Source organism: Cibotium barometz, chromosome 18 (assembly GCF_041138505.1).
Source record: "Cibotium barometz isolate CiBa-2024 chromosome 18, ASM4113850v1, whole genome shotgun sequence".
NCBI classification, from domain to species: Eukaryota; Viridiplantae; Streptophyta; class Polypodiopsida; order Cyatheales; family Cibotiaceae; genus Cibotium; species Cibotium barometz.
In genome coordinates, this window is record NC_141063.1 from 17507638 (window position 1) to 17528602 (window position 20965).

The 20965-nt window shown below is 38.4% G+C and overlaps 1 long non-coding RNA gene across 1 annotated transcript; it reads right to left on the reverse strand.

Moving 5' to 3' along the window:
* Positions 1-18330: 18330 nt before the first annotated feature.
* Positions 18331-18812, reverse strand: LOC147629011 (uncharacterized). The gene is made up of 3 exons (XR_015267998.1): positions 18721-18812; positions 18554-18638; positions 18331-18438 (listed from the first exon to the last, which is right to left on the reverse strand). It is a non-coding gene; the product is annotated as an uncharacterized LOC147629011 (long non-coding RNA).
* Positions 18813-20965: the final 2153 nt, after the last annotated feature.

The window sequence follows — 20965 nt, forward strand, 5'->3', positions numbered from 1 at the left end:
GCACATAAATGCCTGCGAACTGAAAATGAAGGTCAAGATGCACCCGAAACGTATTTTCGGCCCCATAAAAATTGTCATCATGCAGCTCTGCTCCCGCGAAGATAGCTTCTCAATCAAAGTTCGTTTGCCATTATCTCTTGAAGAGCTCCCGAGACAAGGGTGTGGTAGCCAACACAAAGGGGAGCTCTTACCCTCGTACCGCTTCTTATGCTTCTCTTGCTTTCTGCTCAGCTTCTTAGCATGAACCAAGCTTTGATATCATGAAAAGATGCAGGGAGGAAGAGAGCTTAAGCTTGCAAGCACACACACACTCACACAAACCCTAGAAGAGAACACATAAGATGAGAGGCTAAAAAATGTTCTTCTTCTTCTCAACAAAAGAGTTCTACCAAAATGTTATGGCTCACCCTAACCCCCTTGAAACACATCCAACAACAAGAGATTACTTGGTGAACTGCAACTATCGTTAGGATCTTTCCAATGGCAGAGCTTGTAACCCTTGAGGTCTCCAAGCTCTACAACTCCTTGAGAGAAGCAATTCCATAGTGCCTCTCGCGAGCATTGTCACACCGCCGCGTTGCACTACGTGTACTCGTCCCTTCTCTCACCTCACATCACTCACACACACTCACTAGCATGCATTAGAGAGTGAGATTAGCAAGAGCAAGACTCTATTGCAGAATGGGAGAGTGTGTTGTATTTTGAGAGATATTCACTTATCTACATGGCCATAAGTGTTCGCACTCACTTAAACTGTGGCCAGCCGAGCACTTTAGGCTCATAAGAGGCCTAATGCTATTACAATGACTACTCTCATAATATATCCATGAAGTACATCACTTGGGACTTCATCCTAACTTGCTACCACACGCTCTTGAAGTAGGAATTGCCTTAAGTATTCCATCGGACCATTACAGGTGCTTGTCTAAGTTGTAGCTTTGGACACCATTGCTTCATATCTTGAATGTATGACCTTTTGGTGTATCTACCTTGACTTCTTAATGTAAGATAATGGCGGTAGCTCTTGTTAACCCTAGGAATGGGTTAACATTCTCCCCTTCTTGATGATGATGATCGCGTTGAAGACCTTTGTGTGGGGAGAAATGACATGCTTGTAGATGGCTTTGAATGTTAAGTGATGTTCAATGGTCTTTGTTTCTCTTGAAGGAATGAGAAAAGCTAGTTATTAAATAAAAAGGTTAGTGGTTTATTGGGAATTCCTGACGGGGTGGGGGTGGGGTTTTTTGCGAATTGCATTTTTAATTTTTTTGTGAGCATTTTTTTTCCTAGCTCACTTTGTTTTTGGCAATCATGTGCAATGTTACAATTAATATGTGTTAGTTGGGAAACTAAGAGATGTTAATAAAGGGAAAGAAAAGGAAGGATCCGGAGAAACATAGACATAATCATCAGAACGAGATTGTGTTTCTCAGTTTCTCATTTGATTCATTGAAGCAACATTCATTATTTGAAGAAATTAACCTTTGATGAAGTCCCTTTTTGTGGTAGGATTCTTGTCAAATGCTGTTGAGTAGGACTTGTTCCTACATGGTTCTTCCCATGTGCTTTTTATGCTTTTATGTATATGTAAGTGCTCTAATGAAGCAGATATACATGAAGTACAAGAATTGACTCAAATAGACTCTTATTAAGTTGCTGCTTTTTGTTAAAGGAGCCACTTATTGGTGGCAAAACTTGAAAGAATTACATCAATTTGCGAGGCTTAGAGAGATATCTTCACAAAGGATTAGATGTCATTGTGTTGTGAAGAATCTATCTTTGTTTGGAGAGGTTTACAATTTGAAGGAAAGTTTCTATGTCACACATATGGGTGTTGTGGTTTGTGTAGTAGCCTTTGAGGTGGATTCTTCTGCATCATGTGTATCTTTTGGCTCTTTTGGGGTTAGGTCCTCCACAAGCTCCTTTTTCATGTCCTTTAATCAACCTTGGTATCAACAGTTTGTTTCCCCTTGTTTTTCTTTGGTTTAAGAAATTTTTAGTATATACTCAGATTGCATAACACTCATCCAATTTTCAGATTCCTTTGCTTCATCAAATGAGATAGGTTCCTCTTCATCACATAAGCTGGTAATAAGAACATAACCTATATCAACAAGAGATGCATGAGCTTGCATGTGTTCTACTAGGCAAAAAAGTGACCAATTTGCTGTCACATAGTGTTTGCACCAACTATTTGGCATACTTTTAGACTCCACAATTTTCCTTCTTTCCTCATCAACTACATCATCCACATTTGCCTCATCACAATAGGCTGATCTATGGGCTAAAAAACATGCTGATTTGTAATATGTGTTGCCATATATATAGGCAGTGATGTGTGTGAACACACTTAGGACTGCCGGGGCACTTTTTCCCTCTTTAGGAGGATTTTTTCCCCCGGCTTGTATATACGCCCATCATTCTAGGGCTAACTTATCTTTGTACATTGACACAATCTAATACATTGTGTGTTGTGTGCATTCTTGCTTCTTCTCCAAGCTTTGTGTGCTTTCCTGTAACCCTAATTCCAACAATTGGTATCAGAGCAGGCATTGGCTCCCAGGGCTACACCGCCAGCACCCTCCGACTCACGTTCTCCGATTGAGGTAAGCTTTCACGAGCGCTTGCAGGTCCCTATACTCTGCAAACTAAGCCCATAGGGCTTAGCGTTCTCAGAAATTGCCTCTGAGGTCATTTCAGGCTCCGTTTCTGCATTTCAAGTTCTGCACAGGTGTTTTCGTCATTTTGTGCAGAAATTTCGATAATGCAGTTTTCTGCAAAACAGGCATACATATTCTATTGTGGACCGTGCTACATAGCACGAGTTATTTTCTGTTCAGTCTTTGCTTCATTACAGGTAGGTTTTGCATCAGTTTTAGTCAGTGGCCATGGCTGATCAGTGGCCATGGCTGATAATAGCAATGATATATTTCGCATGTTGTCTCTGAGATGACAAACTGGATGGAGACAGCAACTACCCACTTTGGGCATACATGATGCAGAATGTTTTGGTTGCAAAAAGAGTGTGGAACATTGTGCAGGGTATGGATGTACGTCCAGGTTCTGTGAATGTAGGATCTGTTAAGGATGTTGCAGGTTCTAGCAGCTCTACTGTTGCTACTGTTTTACCCACTACTGAACAAGCTCGTTGGGATGGTAAAGATGCGTAGGCTCATGCCTTGATTGCATTTTCTGTCAAATGTAACATCACCCCACATATTCGTTCAGCTAAAACAGCAAAACAGGCTTGGGATATTCTAGCTAGTTTGTATGCAGGTCATAATAACGAGGCAAAAATCTCTTACTTGCGTAAAGAGCTAGAATCAAAGATTATGCAGAAAGATGATGACATGAATGTCTTTCTTGCTGAGATTAAAGATCTCAAGGTACAGTTGATTTCTGTAGGTGAGATTATTCCTGATCATTCTCTTGTGCAGAGACTGTTCTTTATGCTTTACCTGAGTCATATCAGACTTTTGCTTCCACGTGGAGACTTGTTACTGAGGACAGACCTGATGTTGTCAAATATGATACTTTAGTCAAAAAGCTCTTGCAAGAAGCGCAGTCGAGGCAAAACAGGGCTAGGCAGCGTGCAATTGATCAGGCATTTATTGTTGCCCAGCAGAGAAGAAGTGGTAAGGTAGTCCCTTCCACTGTTTCTTCTCCTATTAATAGGTCTGTAACTTTTTCTCCTTCCACAGGTAGCAACAATAAGTCTGAGAAGGCTCTTGATATAAAGGCAAGAAAAAGATCAGGTGCAACTATTGTAAGGCAACTGATCATGTCATTAAGAATTGCCCTAAGCTAAAGGCTAAAGAGGCAAAGAAGAAAGAGTCAAATGCAGCCACAATAGCGGATGCTTCTACAAATGCAGATTCTGCAAATGTTGTGCAGGATACAGAATGGGCGTTTAGCGTGTATTGCTAGTATGACCCATCTATACATGATGTATGTTTGGCAGTTTTTGTTGACTCTAATGTATGGTATTTTGACAGTGGTGCTACAAAGCACATTACCTCGCATCGTGATATGTTCACTTGTCTTGAGGCTGTCCCTAATGGGAATACTGTCACATGTGCCAATAAGGCTTCTTACCCAGTGAAGGGCATTGGTAAAATTATGCTTACTACTGCAAAAGGCAGCGCTTTCACACTTTCAGATGCTTTGTATGTGCCAGGGATAAAGAAGAATCTATTGTCTCTCTGCGCTTACTAGACTTGGACTTGTAGTCAAATTTGTGGATGACAAATGTACTGTTCATGATTTGACTTCTGGTGATACGATTATTGTATCTGGCACCTTGTTTCGTGGGCTGTATAGGCTCAATTCTTATGACAAGTGTGTGGAAGATTCAGCAAATGCAGTTTTTGATGAAAATGCAGTTTCAGATGAAAAGGCAGTTTCAGATGAAAAACTATGGCATGCTTGTTTTGGTCATCTAAACTTTGCTAGTAGTTTACTGCGTTTGCAGAAATTTGATATGGTTGCTTCATTGCCCCCCTCTTGAGGCACCATTGAAACATGTTTGTGTGAAGGCTGTATTTTGGGCAAAATGCAGCGTTTTGCGTTTCCAAAGAATGGTTCTGTGCGGGCCACTCGCAAATTGCAACTTGTACATAGTGATGTATGTGGGCCTATGCAAACTCCGTCATTTGGTAAACACTTGTACTTCGTGACTTTCATTGATGATTACTCAAGGCATGCATGGGTATATCCACTGAAGGCAAAGTCCGAAGTGTTTTTGTGCTTCAAACAGTTTATGCTTATGGTTGAAAATGTATCCAATTGTACTGTGGGCACCCTCCGTTCTGATCGAGGGGGGGGAGTACATGTCTAAAGAGTTTGATGCATTTCTGGCTAGTCGTGGGATAAAACACCAATGTACAGTGCCGTATATCCCTCATCAAAATGGTATTGCTGAGAGGAAAAATAGGTCACTTAAGCAGATGGCACGATGTATGGTCAAGAGCCAAGCTTTGCCACATGCGTTTTGGCTTGAGGCTGTCATGTGTGCTGCATATGTACTCAACAGGTGTCCCACTAAGGCCTTGCAGTCTATTACTCCATACGAAGCTTGGCATGGCAAGAAGCCTTCTATTGGTCACTTGCGTGTCTTTGGTTGCTTGGCCTATGCTTTAGTGCCTGTGCAATAGTGCAGAAAATTGGATGATAAGGCTGTCAAATGCATTTTTGTTGGCTACTACGGTGCTGAGAGCAAGGGATACAAATTGTATCATCCGTAGTCAAAGCGTATCTTGATTAGTCGAGATGTTGTTTTTGTGGAAGATGCTGTGCAGCCTTTGTTATCATGTACCAAAGAGACAGGTGTGAGCTCACGGGATGTATTTGATACGTTGTTGCCTCTATTTACAGGTGGGAATTCAAATGTAAGTCCTAATGAGGCAAATACTCAGCCTATGCAGATTTCAAACGACATCATAGATCAGCCTATTTTTGATGTAGATTTACAAGATGTAATTCATGAGGATAGGGCTGAAAATGAGCAGGCTAGAGGTATGCCTAAATGGCTGGTGCAAACCTGTGATAGTAAAATTGATGCACCTATATTTAGTCGTACTCGTTCAGGTTTTCAGCATGCCTCTTATGCATCAGATTGTTATGCTTTGGCTGTGTCTAGTATGTGTGAAGAGGAAGAACCTCTTTCATTTGATGAGGCACAAAAATAAAAAAATTGGTTGGCTGCAATGCAAAGTGAATATGATGCTATAATGAAGAATGGTACATGGTCTTTGTGTGATTTGCCTATTGGTAAAAAGGCCATTGGATGTAAGTGGGTTTTTAAGTTGAAACGAAAGCCAGATGGCAGTGTTGATCGCTATAAAGCTAGACTTGTTGCAAAGGGTTATGCTCAAGAAAAGGGCATTGATTTTGATGAGACCTTTGCTCCCACTTGTCGTATGACTACCATTCGTAGCATTTGTGCATTGGCAGCTCATAATGGTTGGAATGTACATCAGTTGGACATAAAGACTACATTCTTAAATGGAGATTTGCATGAGGAGGTGTATGTATCGCAACCTCATGGTTTTGTTCAAAGAGGGCAAGAAAACAAAGTGTGCAGGTTGAAAAAGGCTTTATATGGTTTAAAGCAAGCTCCACGAGCTTGCTTTAAACCATATAAAGCCCAATCATCATGTGCATAGTTTGCAGATTCTTTGTTTTCTACATTGGATGTTGATGCATCAGATCTACAGCCATGCCATACCCGAATCTTTCTTTTTCTCCTTCTCCAGCTACTTCTTGCACACTCATTAATAAAGTGACCATGCTTCCTGTGCAAATATAGCATTTGCCCTTTTTCTTTGGCTTATCGCCTTCCTTGTCTCTGCAGGCTTGCCTGATGACTTTGATTTCGGCATATAACTACCTTGAGGAAAGGATTTACCTTTGCCTCTTTGTTGACTGGCAGAAAAAGCCTGATCTCTTGTTTGTATGACAAATCTGTTTTGCCTAGATTTCTCTTCTTGCAAGAGCACAAAAACCAACTCCTCAAATTTCAAGGCAATTTGGATTACCTTTCATCATGAGTTTGATGGGTAGAAGGAAAACCTTGATCTGAGTCCAGCAACGCATTCAAGACAGTAGTAGGCACCAATGAATTGTCAAGATATATTTCATCAAAACTAGCGAACTACTCCTTAAAATCCTTGATTTTTGTAAGGAAATTGTCCATGGAGTCTCCCTCATCCATATGCTCTAACTCTAATTGCTTTCATATATAAGCAACACGTGCTTCATTATGTACTTGGTACAATGAGGCAAGTGCATCCTAAGCATGTTTAGCAGTCCTACATGACTGAATGTGAGGAATAATACTCATCTTAACTGACAAAGTAAGAAATGCAACACGTGCTTCATTATGTACTTGGTACAATGAGGCAAGTGCATCCTAAGCATGTTTAGCAGTCCTACATGACTGAATGTGAGGAATAATACTCATCTTAACTGACAAAGTAAGAAATGCATGTGCTTGCACCACATCTCTTCCATCCCACTTTGTTTGTTTCTCCATAGGAGGTATGCTATGCTATGCTGTGGCAATGCACTATGTGAAACTGAGTCTGTGTTTACAGATGTGCCTTCTACATCATGCTCATCAAAAGAACCAAGACATTTCTCAATATACCAACCACATCATTCCATAGCCCTTTGGCTACCAACACATGCCGCATCATATAGGACCATAAAAACGGATAGTTGGTCCCATCAATCTTATCCTTAAACATCCGAAATACATCAATGTCTACCATTTTTGATAATACCCAAGCAAGTAATCACACAACCTACAAAGTGTTGAGTGCTCTTTTGATGCAACCAAGGTGGCTGCTAATAAGGCCGTTGACAATGGAGACCTGCAAGTGGTATGAAAGAAATCCAAAGTATAGTGAGTAGAGGTTTTACTCGTAAGATACAGAAATTGATGTCGAAGTGAAGCCTGTAGATGCTTTCTCGTATATCTATACACCCATTCTATACTAGATTTGACAAAACTACTCCAGAATCCGATGAAGAACATTGCAAATTTGGTCCTCGAGGATGTTTGTAGAAAATCAAAAACATGTGAACGGCCCCCAAAATGTGCCCAAGGCGACTTGGGGTGAAGGGTAGGCATGCTGCACAGGGACGAGGAGCGTATGCTCTGATACCAAATGTTGGAAATAGGTGCACAAGAATGTAAACACACACACACATACACACACACACACACACACACATAGAGTGGTGGAGAAGCTCAAGGGAGCACACAATGAGATGATAAATAATGAATGTGTGATGTACCAAACAAGAAGATAAGTATACCCAAAGATGGGTGTATACTAGCACGGGGGGAAAAACCTCCTAAAGAGGGAAAAAGTTCCCCCGGTTAGTCCTAGTGTGTTCACACACATCACTACCAAATATGGCTATAGAGGTGTCATGCCCTTCACTACTTTGTTTAACTCCTGTTATATAAGGGTACACACCGTAGTGTTAACTACCTCGGTCTAAAATATTTACGTAATCCTTTGCCTTTGCACATACCAGATCTGGGCCATCTCCACAATTGTGTGATTCTTGTGCTTTGTAACACCATTCTATTAGCAAAGTATGAGAAACTTTCAAATCTCTCTTGATCTTGTACTCCTTGTATAGGCATTAAACTCACTTGATGTGAATTCTCCTTCTCATTGTGTTAAAAACTTCTTTAACCTCTTTAATGACTCATTCTCTAGCAAGTTGTGCCATATTTTGAACTTTCCAAAACCTTCAACCGTATCCCAAAGAAAATACACCATCTTCTTTACTAAAGTCATCGATCAGTGTAGTAGGAAGAACCACACAATGTAGTGGTTGGCATTTTACCACAAAGATCTACATGTATAAGGAGCGTTTATACAATTCTTGGTTTCTTATGGAAATGCATGCTGCGATGCTGCTTGCATCATACAAGCTTTGCACACACATGACATCTCTGAAAAATGCTAGTAGATATTTATATGATATAATTTTCATTTTTTAATTGGATGATTATGGACTGATATATGGTATAGGTTAATTAGTTATAAGATATAATTTCTTTTAAAAATACACAAAATCTTTCATTGCATAATTTTTACTTTTTAGACTAAGTTTGATTTTATTTTAAGGTGTTTAAAAGTTTGAGATAAAAAATAAATATTAATATATGATTTTAATTTAAAAATAATAAATTATTAATGATAATTCCAATAGACATCTTGGAAAATTTAGCTATTAAAAATTTAAATTTGACCGTATGGCCACATTGTTCTCACTATCCTTGTGTCATTGACTTTGGTGAAAATGAATAATTCTAGTGAATCATGAAGATGTGTTGTACAAAACAAAAACTACTTTTTCTTCATACATTCTAACCATATAATAATTAGTTTAAAATAGAAATTAAATTTAAAAATTACTCAATAAATCAAGTTAGGATCATCATTATGTGCAAAAATTACTCAATAAAACAAGTTAAGATCATCATTATGTGGCTTTTAGGCCTATAAAGTGGAAATGGCATTTAGATAAAGTTCTTAACATTTAAAGATCATATTGTCTACATGTTCTAAATTTAGAATTCAAAGCAGGTCATATACACTACATTTGTCCACCATGAAATAAGGATTTTAAAGGTTTTTATTTTTTATCAGACCATATGTATATGTACATCACTAAAGAGTGTGATGTTTTATTAAAAGACCTCAATATAATTTTCTTGAGCCAAGCCAACTAGGTGCAAGTACCCATATCAAAATCGAAGTGGTGACCCTTATCTTACAACCACCCCAGACTAACATATTGAAGGAACTAGTCTCACACAAAGTTTTTTTACCAATAAAAGGTTTGCCTATGTCTTGTGCATTTTTCATGTGTATAGATCATTGCTACATTTCTTTATTATGTTTAAAAAAATCATATTCATGTTTTCACACACAAAATCAACGTATAAGCTGGAAAATTAATGAGAATGTTCACGATGATCTCCATGCTCACCACTTATATATGTACTTACATATATAATTTTTCATATATAAGATGGTAAATTAATGAGAATGTTCACAATGATCTCCATGCTCATCACCACTTATATATGTACTTACATATGCAATTTTTCATATATAAGCTAGCAAATTAATGAGAATGTTCACAATGATCTCCATGCTCTCCACTTATATATGTACTTACATATGCAATTTTTCATACAAGAGGATCATGTTCATGGGGTCATTTCTCTACTCCATATTTATTGATGATAACCACACAAGAGCACTTAGAGATGAACATTGACATGAAAAGAAAGCCAAATAGGAAGAAGTTACACCATCTACTTTCTAATGTTATCTTATTTCTTTAAATAAACATGGTTGGACCTTGTAAGAAAATAAGGTTTAGCCTTGAAAAGTCTCCAAATATTTTGTGACTTGCAGGAGTAATATTTTTCTTTTGGCTTAAGGGAAATGATGGTGGCTTGGATATTTATAGGCAAATTCATTTTATAAACCCCTTGAAAACTAGGTGGTAGTGCAACAAATCAATCATTTATAATGCTTAGCACTGAACATCTCTTTGATTTGAGGGTGGGTTTATTAGATATTGCTAAGGTTTTGTAAAAAGCTTGAGCTGATGATAAATGCTAAACTAGGATAAGTATAGAATCTCTAGAAATAGATAGCTTAACTCAAAATAAGACATATGCAAGTATCATGAATGTAAGTGAAAAAAAAGGAAGGAAATTGGACCTTTTCTAAGACCTATATATTGATAACCTCACTTTGAAAATGATATGGGTTTCTTTGTGGTCTTTTCTTGAAGTTTGTACATACCTGCACTTTTCCTAATTATGCTTAAGCTCTTAATCAAGTTTATAATACTTAATCTTATTCATAATGTCCTCATTCGCAAGATCTTTGACTTTGGAAAATCAACGTAGACATATAAACAATTAGAGCATGGGTGTCTAACATTACATATGGTATTGAGGAGGCCATTTTCTAAAGGCCTCTTGCTAAATCATGCATTGAGATTCCTACTTTTCTTCCATGCCTTGGGTAATCATTCTTCAAACCTTCAAAAGTACCATTATAATTGTGTAGGTCGGTGCTTGGTTGTTGATAGGGATGGTTGGATCGTTTATCTTAGTCTACCTTCTAAATCTATGTCTTGTAATATATTTAAAAATGTGAAGCTCAAGGACACTTAAAATACCATCAGAACTCTTTATGAAGAGCAAAAGATCATCTAGGTGTGCAATCTTTTTTTTCTTACATTTTTCCTTTACATGTGAATAGCTATTATTACACTTGGAAAAAAACTCATATTATTTTAAATAGTTAATATCATTAATAGACCTTGACATACAAACTTTTTATAAACTTAGATGATTAAGTCTAGATAGATATTTAAGCAAAGGAAGAAAACTATATCCAGTTATCATGTACTCTTCTATTAGATCTACCTTTTCCATAATTATAGCTAACAATACATTAGAGGTAGAATAAGGTATGAAATCTAATAAGGTATAATGTTTGAGAAAAGGAAGAAAATGATGTCTAGATATACTCTTCTACTAGATCTAGCTTTTCCATAATCACAACTAATAATACAGTAGAGGTAATTTAAATCTATCTCTAGGATGAATTTGTCCCTTTAAACCCTTTGATGTCACCACATTAAGAGGTGTACATAAGGTTCTGCAAAATAAAACCCCTTTAAACTTTAAAGGTCCTCAAAATGTCTCACCCTCAACTCAAGCCTCAAAATATCTAGAAGCAAGGGTCTAGGTAAGAAAACTTTTACTAGATGGAAAATTCTCGTTCAATAAGCACCAAAACTCATCTTTGCAACACCCCCACCATTCATCACAATGTACATTGAAAACTCAATGTTAATCAATCAATGAAAATCAAGAGTTCTTTTATGTTTATTTGATTAAGCTACCTAAAAGGTACGTTAACACATTCATGCACTCAAATTTAACAAAAAACACAAATAAAATGCAAAAATTAAGCAACCAAGCCATATGTGTATCCTAAAAGAGAGCTAAAGTTAAATGTAATGCTAATGCAAATTTTGATGTGCAAATTTTGATGAAAAGCCTAAATTTCCCTTTGTGCATTATGAACACCAAAAACTAATCTACATGTAATTAGACCCATAAACCATGCAATATTAACCTAAAAGACATTATTTTATGCACAAAAAAGACACTAAATCACACATAAAACCAGTTCTTTTTCATGGAAAGCTGGTACTCAAGAGTGTGGGCAATAGATAAACCATAGATGTAAACAAAAGTGAAGAAAAAGTTCCTAGGGATTATGTAAAGGCTCATAGTATAAGAATCCATTCTACCTCTAACTCTAATATTATCGTGGGGAACTTTTTGTTTGGCCAAGCTCGAGCTATGCTATATGAGCTCCACACCTCCTTGATGGTGGGTGGGTGGTCCATCACTTTCTCCCACTATGAGTGTTATTGTTAAAAATGTGGATCTAAGGTGGCTCATAGCTAGCAAGTGATTAAGACCATAATGAAAAAACTAAGAAAATGCTAATATAAGATTAAGATAAAGGTTAATCAATGACACAATGGTTAAGGCACAAACTCCATAATCTCATTGTTATAATCAAGATCCATACACCCATATTTATAGCCTTGGTGGGAAGGGCTCCAATCCATGCTTTTTGTGCACTCTAGTGCCAACTATGTGTCCATAAATGCTCACAGTACATGTGCTCCCTTGCACTTTCCATGTGCCACCTTTTTGACCTTTGACCACCTTTTACAAATGACCATACAAATCAACCTTTGACATTAGACCCTTAGTCTATTCCTTTTCTAATGTGCATGCTTCTTCTCTCACTTATTTGAATCACTCCCTACCTTCCTTGTGCTCCATGGCATCACATTTCTCAACAGTTATCACATTGCTGCATTTACACTACGAGACCTCGTCCCTCCTCTCACCTTGCACACTCCTCACACAAACTCACTAGCATGTGATTAATAAGAAGATAAGCAAGAGAAAGAGCATATGATTAAGAAGAAGATTAGAAAGAGCAAGGCTATAATGGGATATTATATATTACATCATGAGAAGAATTTACTTATATACAAGGCCCTAAGTGTTCACACACTTAAAGAGTAGTCGGTGCCCAAGGCTCATAAGTGGCCTATGTTGCTAGAACAATTCTTACTCTCACAATACACCTATAAATTATACCACTATGGAATTAATCTTAGTTTGTTAACCATAGGCTATTATTAGAGTAAGGAATTGCCATAAGTATTCCATCAAACCATTACATCAGAGAAATACCATAAGTATTCCTTTTAGATTGATGTGCACGTCCAAGTTGTAATTTTGGACATTGTTGCCTTATAGGTGCTTCATAGCTTGATTACACATCCTTTGGGTGTGTCTATATTTTCTCTTTAATGTAGAATATTAGCATCTATTAATCCAAGAATAGGTTAACCACTATCCATTCTTGGACTTTAAGAAATGGCATTGGCAAAATATGTTAAACCCCATTAGGAAGTTCTTATGAGAAACAAAATTTATAAAAAACTGTTACTTTGAACATCCTGGGACAAGATCAGTCAGCCAAAAAATGGAGGCATAGTAAGTCAACCAAAAGATGGAGACATTCTTATGAGAAACACAATTCATAAAAAACCATTACTTTAAACATCATGTGACAAGATCAGTCAACCAAAAGATGGAGGCATAGTGAATATATAAATACATGCCAAAGCAACATGGACCATTGAATTTGGTAGATTTGTTGGGGACCTTCATCCTTGGTTAAGCATGCTTATACAAGTTGTATAGCAAGCTTAAGATTTATATACAAAGACATGAATTGGGTAGATAAGTGTTTTTTTGGCTCCCATCCAAATGCTCAAGTTCCCCCTTTTACATCTATGCTATAAACTCTTGGAAGGAAGTCTTTCACTTAGCTAAATGGGATAGCTCAATAGGAGTGTCTAGAAACTCTCTTATGGGAGTACACATGTGGTGATGATGACACATATGTTCTCGTCCCCATTGGCTAGAATGGGCATTAAAAGATGACACAAGACTATCCCACTGACTAAACCACCCCCCAGTTTTCCTCACCAATAAAGTATTCTGAAAAAGAAAGCACCATGACCCCAACATTTTTCCACCGACCATGCCCTCCCCCCTCCCCTTATCTTCCCTCTGGCCAAGCCTCTTTCACTGGCACTGTCAAAGGTCCCCTACCTCCACCTCCCACCATCAACACTATCCCTCCCCTCTCCACTGACCCCCCCCAAATTCTCTCCACCAATGAACATGGCCTCGTCTCCCCCATCCTCTCCATCAATAAAGAACACCTATCCCCTTGATTAATGATCAATTTTGGGAACCATGCCACCCCTTGCCCTTGGTGGCTCAAGTGCTCCTTTACCTTGTGTTCCATCATTGTCGTTTTGAGTCACTACACCCTCAAGCATGGGTGTGTTCACCACACCCTCATCATTGCCATTTTCAATCACTACACCCTTAAGCATGGGTGTGTTCACCACATCCTCATCATTGTCGTTTGCATCACTACACCCTCAAGTGCTTCAACACCCTCAAGCATGAATGTATTCACCACACCCTCATCATTGTCATTTGCATAGTCACCATGCTCGTGTTGGTGTGTTCACCTTCACCAATAAGCATCTAGCATGGGTGTGTCACCTTGACCAACCACCATGCTCGTGTTGGTGTGTTCACCTTCACCAATAATCATCTAGCATGGGTGTGTCACCTTGACCAACCACCATCCGGTTTTTTGGTTTTCTTCTTATGCTTGGTTTTTCTTACAGGTAATGCTTTTCACAAGAGGTTATCGCAAAAACAATATGCTTTGATCTAGTCTTGATTCTAGTCTATACTATTCACATGTAAATGCCTAGTTGGCTCCACAATGTAAATGCCTAGTTGGCTCCACACTCTATTTTCCCTCTTGACTCCATCAACACCTTCTCCATTGGGATGGCTACCACTCACAGATGTCACCGTGTTGGTGCATTCACCTTCACTAACCATCATCTGGTTGGGTGTTTTCACCTTGACCAACCACCATTTGGTTTTTGGGTTTTCTTCTTATGCTTGGTTTTTCTTGCCGCGGTAATGCTTTGCCCAAGAGGTTAGCAAAAATAATATGCTTTGATTCTAGTCTATAGTATTCACATGTAAATTCCTAGCCAGGTTCTAGTCTTGATTCTTGTCTATAGTATTCACATGTAAATGCCTAGCCGGGTCTTGCACACTCTATTATCCCTCTTGACTCCATCAACTCCTTTTCTCGTGCTAGCTCATGACTATCACTTACCTCTGAGTTGCTTCTAGTGCTAGTCACTCTTTCACCTTTGGCTCTAACACCAACCATCTCTACTTTGTCACCTCTGGTGAGCTCTAGCACCAACCATATCTTCTCTATCACCTCAAGTGAGCTCTAGCAGCAACCGTCACTCCATCACCTCTTACTTCAAGTTGCTCTCAAGCACTCTACCACATGTCACCTCTATCACTCTATCAACTCCAATTCTGGCCATCACTTCCATCACTCTACCACCAATCATGTCTGCCACTCTGTCACTATGTCACCTTCATCACTTTGTCACCTCCAACTCTGGGATTTAGTATCAACCATCACCTTCTTCTCTAAACTCTTTGGCCCCACCAATATTGAGATATCAAGCTCAACTAGTGTTGCGGTGGACATTAATGACCTGCATGGGTGATAGCTTCCGCAATTATGCCACTGGCATGGCTAGTGAGATTATGGTTGATATGCCACCCAGTTAAATGACAGGCTGTGTGTGATAGCCACTTTGGAGCACTAGATTTATGGCCTAGTTATAACACCAGCTCATGTAGTCGAGTTCACACTATGGATGGACTATTGTATGTTATTGTAGGAGAGTACTTTCCATTATAGTATGTACTCTTATCGTTTAGTATGTAGGAGAGTATTTTCCCTTATAGTATGTACTCTTATCTTTTAGTTATATGGTTGTAGAGAACAGAAGAAGATAGAAGAAAATTCAGCCATCCATCTCTCTCTTGTCACTTGCTCTCTCTTATATGTGTGTGTTTGCTTGCAAGGAACTCAAGCTCTACCTCTTCCTTGTTGTTCCACGGGAACACTCACAAGAACACGGATTATGGAAGGAGGCCGGAAGCAATTAATGCGAGAGAGCGAGATTGTAGCCATGGGAACATAAAGACGCACATAATTTTTCCATATTTTTGTGCCGAAGTGCCATTAGGGAAAAAGGGAGCTCATTTTGGGGCCTTTTACGGTTTGGAAAAATAAGCTCTCAACCAATGAACAGAGGGCCAACGTAACGTTGGAAATTCACAAAAATAAAAGAAAATAGATAAAAGAAACAATATTTTATGTAGGTACAAGCGTGCTACATTAATGTGGAGATTGGTTTTTTATTCTCACAAGATCTTTGGACATGAAGATAGAATCTAGTCTGACATTTTCTCTGACAAGGGCCTTCCCGCTTCCACCTCCCTTTGAACTTTGAATTGTTGTGCTGCCTTTCCTTCGAAAGGTCTACCATTCTACACCACTACCTCATTGTGCAGTAACCTCTTCTTTTCCAAAACTGCTCCCTTGATCCAGTTTGGCTTAGAGTAAGATGTTTCTTGTCAACTCTCTGTCTGCCTACTTTCTCTTTCTTGAAACTTCACTTTGTTATCTTGTTTACATTACTTTGCTGTGGTTACAGATTCACAAGGTATCCATGGTGAATAAAAACTATGGTCGTTCTTGTGGAAGACGCTCTGTGGATGATAATGCTATGAAGGCAGAATTATACCACACATCCTTACCTCGTCGACCTGCTTCTTCTATTTCTTCGGTAGAGAATTCAAGTACGGTCAAAACGGAAGGAACTTGGGAAAGGTTTACTGTTTCGAAAGGAGCATGGGTGCTCATGCAACCTAGTAAAAGAAAGAGACCCCAGACAAAAAATATTTTCTTGGCATCATGGAAGGGAAGAGTACGAGATTTTAAAATCACCAGAGGAAAGATATCGGTGAAAGAAGTTTTGATTCAGCATGTGTACATGCATAAAGAACTTGTCTTGCGAGACTATCCAAATGATCTTCCGCAACACAGGCCTAATTGTATATTTTTCTATTGTGGTTTTGTTCTTTATGAGGTGCATGGATTTTTAAGACAAAGCTTTCTTTCTTTGCTTATTGATATTCTTGTGTTATTTTATTTCAGATTTATACCCTTCATCGTATGAGACATGGCAAAACATCGATTGTATTCTGGGATTTATAGATGTTTTGCATGGATCGATAGGAGAACAACAATACGAAGGTCGATGTGCAACAGAGCTAGCTCAATCCGGTATATTTTTTACTGATCATTTTTATCAGTTGCTGGACAATGCAAACACACATGGTGTGTTAAGAAAACAAGACCTTCCAGCATGGAATTCAGTGGATTGGCCTCTCCCACATTTTAGTGTTACAGAGGCATATAGAGCCAAGCTTTTCAAAGAAGTACAGAAAGCTCTTAGGCCCAATATTGCCACAAGGATAATAAAAATTTCTTTGTGCATGCCTCTCACAATTTTTGTAGACTTGTTTAATACCTTTCCAGTGAAGGTTTCAAAAACAATGTTCACAGTTAAAGCAACAAGTCTGGCATGCATGCCACAATTTTTGGATAAAGGTTGGGATAAGAAGACATGTAGTTCAGTGTTTTGTGAGGTTGTCCAACCTTCTATACAACTGAAGTACATGGTTGCATCACAAAATTTCATTTTTTCTTCTAATTATAAGCGCAGTCGAATGCTAGGTACAAAACTAGTCCCTATGGATCAAGATGAAGATTCTTTTGGTGCAGAAAATAAACTTCTTGATATTGATGTTGTTGAGAATGGTGATGTGCTAGTCAATATCACATTAAGACAATGTTGCTCCCTAGCTCAATTGCGCAATGACATTCTATTTGAGACAGAAGGTTCTATTTCAAAGGACTTTTTATTTATCTACAACAATAAGAAGGTATACCATGTGACTTATCCTAGTCTCATTAAGCACTGCTATTAGTTTACTTTACCCTATTGTTTCATATTGCTTTTTTGCAGGTGCTCAAAAGAAGAGAGAGATTAATAAAATGCAAAGACATTGAAAATTTTAAAATTGAGATAACACAGACTCCATAAACAAAGGTATTATATTCAGAAATGTAAAATTCTATACATAAGTGTTTAATTACATATGTAGAACATATTCTTGACAACAATTTTCTATTTATCTACAGGTTGATCTAGAGGCTGCTCTACATGGTCCAAGCTCACCGTATCATCTTTATTTGGAGAATCTACTTTCTGTTGCTCCATCTTGTCGTGTACAGTCTCTTGGTGCTGCTCCATTGTCTCCTCTACTACCCTTGGAGCATCTGTTTGCTGTTGCTCCATCATTTCCTCAATAACATCAGCAGCAACAGGTCCTTGTTCTTGTGGCTTCTCCTCATCAGCACTAGGTCCTTGTTCTTGTGGCACCACATCTGCATCATCTGTGTCATCAAGGTGTATGACACCTTCTCGGACTTTAGAGCTCTCACCTAACTTGACAGTAGCTGGTACAATAGGTTTGGGGAAGGCATACTTCAAAAACTTCCAAATTATATCAGCTCTGAAACTATGCACATAGCTCGAGTTGAAGCTATCTTCTCTCATCTGCAATGAGATATGATGATTTAGAACACTTTGTACCAATATCAAATTTTTTGAAGCTAAATGAAAATTATTTTTTCTTACAAGCTCTGGCTGTCCTATCTCAAAATAGCTTGAAAGTATATATTTGGCACTAATCAGCACTCTCCAGCCACCACAGCTACTTGAATCATCTTGTTGTGGTGTCTGGATAGTTGGAATGATATGTTAGAAACTGTTAATGTCTGAACAAAATAAAATTATTCAATAAGTTCAAAGGCATAGCATGAAATAGACATTAGTAGAGGGAGCAACTTTTTACCTCTAAATCTATTGGCTCTATTGAATCCAAAAGATTGACATTAGGAGGACACTGATCCAATGCATCTAGAAGTCTTCTAATACAACTGCAATACATATAATTCAGTTAGTGTGCATTAAATCCAAATAATGAAGTTTAAAGTTAAAAATAGCACACAAACCACTTACAATTTAACCTCTCTGTGTGTGTTTCTAAGAGAGTTGAATAAAAAGCATTGCTTCTGCTGGATGTCAATAGAAGCAAAGCTCCAGTGGTCACTGCATAAGGAAAAAAGCATTAAGAAATCAAAGGCTACAAGAGTACTCAATCTTGAAGGAAAATCCCAAAAGAAGCAGCCACACACATACTTGTTATGGTATGGAAGTAGCAAAATATCAACATGATCAAAATCACAGTGTCTGAACCAATTGGAAATATCCATGGGAGTTTCCTTTGGATCTCTTAACTTGAAGGAAATTGCAGGATCAATAATATAAACTGTATGCTGTACAGCATGGTTCAGCCAGCTTCTCATCATGCTACATTGGACAAAACAATAATTAAGGTAAGGTGTAAGGGAGGAGGTACAATAAGGATTGTTTTGCAAACAAATGTAAAATAAAAGACACTTACTAGAGCATTGCAAGAATGATAGTATCTGAGCAATACTCATTCTTATGAGCCAATGCTGCCAAGCATGCTCTTGTCAAGTCAAAATTATTCTCTGAAAAATCATCTTCAATATGGACAACTATGTTAGGGCCCAGCTCCTGCAACCTTCTCTGTATCTGTAGCTCCATCTGTACAGTCTCCACATTTATAGCAGACTTGGATTCCTCTATTTGCTGCTTCAGTGACTCCTCATAAGCAGCTTTCCCTCTGGTGCTCATTGAGTGGGTCACTTCAACAACCTTCACCTTGTCTGCCTTCAATTTCCTTGTAGGTGGAATTAATAATATGTCTCTCATTTTAATGTCCTGCCATTCCACAGGATGGACCAGCTTGTCATACCTCCACCTCACTCTGGACAATGTGTTGAAGTCCTTGGCCATCAGAGTTACCCTGTGAGCATGGGCTGCTACAAGCATTGCATCTTCAAAGTACTTCTCCAAGTAATCCTCTGCCATTTCCTGTAAGGAAAGAATGGCAGTCCTGTTCCACCTGAAACCAAGGTGCCAGCTATCACAAATTTCTCTCACTAGCCTCTGAAAAGGTGCCTTGGGGATTGCAAAGCCTATAGCTTTTTGCTGTTTCCTGATCTCCTTTAGCACACCAACAGAATGCTTTAACCTCTTGGACTTTTGCTGTAGCATGCTCATTGGCTTCCCCTTCCTGCCATGTGCAACTCTTCCTTTTGTAGGCACACTAGATTCCTTGACATCAGCCCCAGCTGCTGCTGCTGCAAGCCCTGGCCCCTTGCCAGACCTCCTTGCAGTTGCCTTGGTTCTTGCCATCACTCTGAAAAGGTCCATACAAAGCAATAGTAAAAGATTAGAAACATGGAGAACATAGAATGATTAAAGAAGGTGATGACAAATTGGATGAAGCAAAATTGAACAATTTGCAACAAAAGGCGATTATGAAGATTTGAAATTTGTAACAGTTCAAAATCGCGTTTTTCTGCAAATGCTTGAAACAACATGCTTTTGCATTCATATGATGAATTCTCTATCTTTCCAACTATAAACAATATGTATTGTGTTTATAGAAGAACTATGCAGGCTTGAAATGGGTGGATGAAGAAGCATTTTAAAATTTGCAACAAAATGCGATTTGAACTATTTTGAGATTTCTAAAATCCTCTCCTCACGTTTTGCTGCAAATTCTAGAGACAACATACTTCAGCATGCCTTTAGTCATTTCAGTGTGTATGCAGCTTGGTGCAACATGGATTGAGCCTATGGACATCAAGAAGTGATCAAACTCTCATTCAACAGGCCCAAATAAAAAGTCTTCATGCTTCTACATGCAGTGGAGAAAATCTAAAAAATGCATATAATATTTATCATAATATGTAACCTGCATCACATCAATCAATTCCTTACCCTAATATACTATTAAACAAGAAGAAAAGGAAAAAGATTTTCTTACTAACCTGGAAGCTATCTGCAAGTGTTCTGTGCTGATGATGAGTATCCTGTGCTGGGTATGAACCTCTGCTGCTGGTCTGGATGCTGATGGTGTGAAGTAGGGAGGTAGAGATGCAAGAGAACTGAGTTAGGAGAGTAGATTATTACAAAATACAAATAATGGAGTTATTAAATACCACACGTGTGAGATATAGTCGTTTTTTAACACGTGTGGGTCCCACCAAATCTTTTGGGATTTGAAATTTGTGGGTCACTTTTTGCCTTGGAAATTGTGCCAATCATGATTTCATAATTAGATCCATTAACACTTTTCCCTCCCCGTATTCCATCCCTGCCAGCACCC